We start from the raw sequence: 6,283 nt of genomic DNA on the forward strand, positions 1-6,283 counted from the left end.
CCAGAGGGATGGTAGGGGAGGGAGGTGGGAGGGGGGGCTCAGGATGGGGAACACATGTATACCCGTGGTGGATTCATGTTGATGTATGGCAAAACCAATACAATATTGTAAAGTAATTAACCTCCAATTAAAATAAATAAATTTATATAAAAATAAAATAAGTTGGCATGAAAAAAAATCTTCTCATTAAATAGGAGGTGATACAATATGCTGGGTGTGAAGATGAAGAATGAGGTTGGGGTACTGAGAACAGGGGAGACTGGGGGATCCCTGATGGATAGTTCAATGGGGCATAGTGTGCAAAGAAGAAATGAACTGAAGGATGACATCCAGCAGACTGAGGACAGGGCTGTCTGAGTCTTTCTTTGGGACCAGTGACATGGGAAGGAGAGACCAATAGAATCCAGTGCATTGAGTCCTCAGCTTCACACTTTAGATGTGGGTAAATCAGAGTTCACAGCCAATGATGTTACAATATATGAGACTGACAACAAGAAAAAAAAAAACTCTAAAAAAGATGTTTTATTTCACTCTTAGGAAGAGGGGACAAGGGCTTCCCTTGTAGCTCAGTAGGCATAGAATCTGCCTGCCGTGCAAGAGACCTGGGTTCAATCCCTGGGTCAGGAAGATCCCCTGGAGAAGGAAATGGCCACCCACTCCAGTATCCTTGCCTGGAAATCCCATGGACAGAGGAGCCTGGTGGTCTACAGTCCATGGGGTCTCAAAGTCAGGCATGACTGAATGATTAACACTTTTCAAGAGAGGGAGAGGTTCTTACGTGTATGTAGAGATGATGATGAAAGGAGATTAAGTGCAATGAAGGGCATGACTGAAACTTTAAAAGGGAATTTATAATTAATCTATACTGGTGGAGGAACTGTAAGCCTCTGGATTTCAGAGAATAGATTTACATTTCTTTGTATTCACCCCAGCACCTAGCAATGCTTAGATACGTAGTGAGTACTCAGAAAGCAGGAGGAAGGGAGGAAGATGGAGGACATTGTTCTAGGGAATGAATGTTCTGAGCAGGATAAGAGAAGCCAACATGCATGCCCTAAGAGTCTGTCCCACAGCCCACAGGCCAGAATTCACAGATGCCTTCCCATGGCTAACGAGGATCTAGCAGTGACAATAGGAAGGTCAAGCAGAGCTGTACTTTGACAGTGAAGCAAGAACCTCCGAACTTGGGCTCCTGAGACCTGAGCTGTTAGCTGTATTCATTTTTTCTTTATTCTGACTCTTACCTGGACTTCTGGATCTTCTTATTCCTGGAATCTGGGCTACAGAGGTTGGGATGTATGCAATAACCAATATTTAAAATAATTAATCACCATTGATTTCTCAGACAAGGGTCATTCCCTTCCTCCCTTATTGAAGCCAGGCACTTGGCACCTGTTTGCAGAAGTGAAAAATCTTTCAAAGATTATTGGTAACTTTGCAACCCCCTCCACCTCCCATTCTATATATGTAAACCTGGAAAGGTCTGAGCTTTGTGACAGGAGCTCCAACTCACAGGTGGGAAACTTAATACCACTTTGTGAGGGGGCTGTGTTGCATGTGCCCACACTGTTGTTGGCCTTTGGCTTTGCTCAGACAAATAGGAGAGGTGGTAGAGTGGGCTGGAGGATGTTCAGGAAAGAGGGAAACAATTGCTCATAAAAGGTTTTCATCCATTCTTTTCCCACCAGACATTTTATTGGGTCAATGTTTTCCTGCTTTTGTCTTTTTTTTTGGATGGATAAGAAGGGAATTTTGTCCCCTAAAGAATCTATTACTTGCTTCCTGAGTTTGGTTCTATAGCTGGGGGAAACTCTGGCAGAAACCTTCTTTGATGTTGAGCCTTCACTGACTTCTCCCTTAACTTCAGGTGCCTTTTCTCTAGTTTTTCCAGCAAGGACAGTGAGTTAGTTCTTATGAGGTCTAGTACTGGAGAATACCACTTGTACCATAGTGTTACAATATTGTCCGTGAAATCATCCAAACCTTAACATTCCAGTGCTCATGAGCGCTAGTGCTGGGAAGTCCCCCTGGCCCATTGATGGGCTCTGGTCAGTGGGAAGGCTTTGGTGAGGAAGGGTCTCTGGCAGGGACACTTTGTGGGGTGCTTACCCCAACACCATCTTGGGACAGGAGCAGGATTCCTATGGGTTCCATAAGGGTCAATCTTTGTGGAAGTGATTAGAGATTTGACTGTCTGGGATTCTACTTTGTGTGTATATGAGATAAATTTCCAGTACTGATATTCTAGGGTAGTAGAAAAGAGTTTATCTTTGAATTCTTGTTGAAATGTTTTGGTTCACCAAACCCCTTCCACAAACTGGGAAATAAATATGACTGACATTTGAATGGCATTATAACATCATCCTTAGATTTCTAATACTTCTTTTGAGTTGCTTATGTTTCAAGTTGCCCATTAAACTCAGTTAATTTCTTAAATGCTCTGCTGAGCTTGTGAAATGTTTTTTCCTAAACAGAAGTCTTTCATGTATAATTATTAAGCTCTTCATGAATCAGTTCTTTATCACCCTGAGCAAAGGAACATTAAGGAGTAAACCAAAACACATTTTGAACATCCAGAATGATGTCACAAAATAAATCTGTGCTTTACAATGTATTTTCATTATTTTCATCTGGTATTAGTTTGCTAAAAGTTTCATCATGACTGGATGCTGAATTTCATAAATGGCTTTTTCTGCATACATTGAGATGGTGACACAGTTTTTATTTCTGTAATTGCGGTGAAATGAATTGATTGTTAAAGTGTCAACCCAATTTTGTATTCCTGGAATATATCCAAAATGATTTTGATGTATTACCAGTTTTGAATATCACTGTTTTCATTGCCAGATTCTAGTTTAAGGTCATTATCTCATAAAATAAGTTGGGGAAGGTGATGTCAGCAAGATGGTCAAATAAGACACCCTTCATTTAAATCTCCCATTCAGCAACAATAATTTGGCATCCATCCTCAGACAAAAGTGCCTTTGTGGGAGCTTGGGGATCCAGTTAGGAGACCGTGAAACCCTAGTGCAGTCCAAGACTGAGGCTGTCTTACTGAGGTGGCTGATTCTCTGATCATGGTCCCAGATGCAGACGTGGAAACAGCTCTGTCCCCTGAAGATGGAGCTGCAGCCCTGTTTGCCTTTGGTTCTGTCACGAGCACCATCTGCCAGGGGACCTCAGAGGGTCATGACCACCTATGCATCGATATGCAAAAAGTCTTGGCTCTGGACCTGGAAGTGTACCATTTACCTATTCTTGCCCCTTTGGGTGTGATCTGGGAGACCCTGGATGTAACACTGAGATGGCAATGAAGGTCATTTCCAACTTTAGTCCCCCTCACAAGAAGACCAACTAGCAACTATCCATAGACAAGACACCACTGTAAAAATCCCAGAGCCTGGGAGTGAGGCTGAAGTGACTTTCTGGAACACAGAGATAGAGAAGGACTGCATTAGAAGGTGAAGAATAGAGGTTTCACTTCTAGGGCATTGCTGCTCCTTGTACCGGCACAGAACCACACCAAGGGATGGCTTCCCAGGACCTACAGTTTCCCCAGTGAGAAAAGAGAGCAAGATAGACATCTTGCTCCCCTCAGCTTTGGATACACATCCTGGGAGGCTCACTTGGATCTTGCATCATGGGGAATCATTGTGGGAATCTGTGGGGCTTGATCACTGGGGATCAGAAAGAAGTGGAGAAAAAGTGCAGTCAGATCTTGGAGAATCACATTCATGTTTGTATCAGTGCCCATGTGGCTCTACCTGCCCATTTGCAGAACCTAGCCAATGGTCTCTATTGGCAGTGAAGTCTTTTCCGTGGCTGTACCCAGGCAGGAAAACAAATTTACAGCCCATCCCAACTATTGAGCATAGCCTCTAGTTCTGTCAGGACAAAGGGCTTGACCAGAGAACGTAGGCAGCCCTGGAGCCCATCTTACTGCCAAGAGTCAAGCCAGCAGCCCTTCTCACCTGTTGAGCATAGCCTCTGATTTTACTCTACTAGGGAGCCTAAACAGTGACCCTGGGCAGCCTGAGCCCAGCTATGGCCCTATATGATTGCTGAACACAGCTTGTGGCCTCCTCAAGATAGGGAACCCAGCTGGTGAATCCACTCAATCATGGAATATAATCTGTGGCTCCACCCAACTGGGTAGCCCAGAAAGTGACCGGCCAACCATGAAGAGTATCCAGCCCCACCCAATTGCAGGATACAACTGGATGTCCTGTCCAACCGGAAAGCCTAGCCAGAGATTTTGCTCAACAGTGGAACCTTGCCAATGGCCTACCTGATTGCAAAGCCCAGACTGAGGCTCTACCCATCTTTGGGGCCCTGGCTGATTGCACAGCTCAGTCTGAGGCTGTCTGACCCTTAAGCCCTGCCTACTGAAGTCCCTCCAGTGTGTGGAGTTCAACCAGTGGCACCATCTGATTACAGAGCACAGTCTGAGGGCCAGAGAACCACTTCTACTGCATCTATTTAAGAACTGTTCTCTGAAAAGCATGTTGGAAGACTGTGTGTGTGTAAACCATATATACATATAAACCCAGGGGTTATGAAAAAAGGAGCAATAGGTGGAACACAGGTGATTTTATTTAGGAAATAAAACTTTTGTGTCATTCTACTGCAGTGGATATATGTTATAAATTGTTCAAAATTTTTTGTACAACTCAAGGAGAGAACCCTAATGTAAACTGTAGACTGGTTAACAATGATGTCTCAGTATTGGTTCATGGGTGTAACAAATGTTGGTTGTGGGGTAGGCTGAATGTGTGTGTGTGTGTTGGGGAGGGGAGGGCATGTGGGAACTTCCTGTACTATCTGTCTAACTTTGCTGTGCACTTTAAACTGCTCTAAAAGCAAGCCCATTACTTTAAAAAGCAAAAAAAAGGTAACTACCTTCTCTTTACTGCTCTCAGAAGAAGAAAAGAATGGTCAGTGTCCCAGAACACACAAAAAGATATTCAGGATGACTGATAGGGAGATGCAAGACAAAAGAGGATTGGGATACCATTTTTATTCCAAATTGCAGAACATTCTAACTCTTTAGCCCTGTCAAAAATATGGAGAAACAGTAACTCCTTCACATTGGCAGTACAGCTGTGAAAGGCTACAGTGTCTTTAACAAAGTTATGACCAACCTAGATAGCATATTGAAAAGCAGAGACATTACCTTGCCAACAAAGGCCCGTCTAATCAAGGCTATGGTTTTTCCTGTGGTCATGTATGGATGTGAGAGTTGGACTGTGAAGAAAGCTGAGCACCGAAGAATTGATGCTTTTGAACTGTGGTGTTGGAGAAGGCTCTTGAGAGTCCCTTGGACTGCAAGGAGATCCAACCGGTCCACTCTAAAGGAGATCAGCCCTGGGTGTTCTTTGGAAGAAATGATGCTAAAGCTAAAACTTCAGTACTTTGGCCACCTCATGCGAAGAGTTGACTCATTGGAAAAGACTCTGATGCTGGGAGGGATTAGGGGCAGGAGGAGAAGGGGACGACAGAGGATGAGATGACTGGATGGCATCACCGACTTGATGGACATGAGTGTGAGTGAACTCCGGGACTTGGTGATGGACAGAAAGGCCTGTCATACTGCGATTCATGGGATCGCAAAAAGTCGGACACGACTGAGCGACTGAACTGAATTGAACTGAGAACATTATTATAAAACTTAAAATTAACCACTGATTCAGGAATCACTGGAGAATAAGGTCTATAAAGTGCTATAGGTACCCATAGGTAAAAATATATCTAAAAAGATAATTATGTTATATTCTTAATCATAAATATTTTAAATCATCAGTAGAATGGTTGAATAAATTATAGCCCATCTATATTATGGAATATTATGCAGCTATACAAAACAATGAGTTAGATTTATTTTTATTAGTATGAAGTGATATATATATATATAATATTTTAAGGGAAAATGCATATTGATGAGTAGCACATGTGGTATAGGACAGATGAAAATAAAGCAAAGGAAAGAACATATTTTTGTCCATGTTTATAGCAAAAGAGGGTAAAAGAATGCAGAACAAATCATTAACATTTATTGCCTTGGGGATGGGGAAGAAAGGGGAAGATTGTTTGTGGTTTTCTTTATACAATAGCAGTTGTTTTGTTGCAACAAGTATGTAGTACTGCTTTGGTAGCTTAAAAGGAAAATTCAATAAATTGTAGTAGAAATAAAACCAACAGAAGAGGAGCCCTGGATGACATGGCCTCAGGGTCAAACATCTATGGACAGTCAGATCTTTTATACTTCCAAGAGTGATTGCCTCTT

This window comes from Bos indicus, chromosome 3 (assembly GCF_029378745.1).
Source record: "Bos indicus isolate NIAB-ARS_2022 breed Sahiwal x Tharparkar chromosome 3, NIAB-ARS_B.indTharparkar_mat_pri_1.0, whole genome shotgun sequence".
Lineage (NCBI taxonomy): Eukaryota > Metazoa > Chordata > Mammalia > Artiodactyla > Bovidae > Bos > Bos indicus.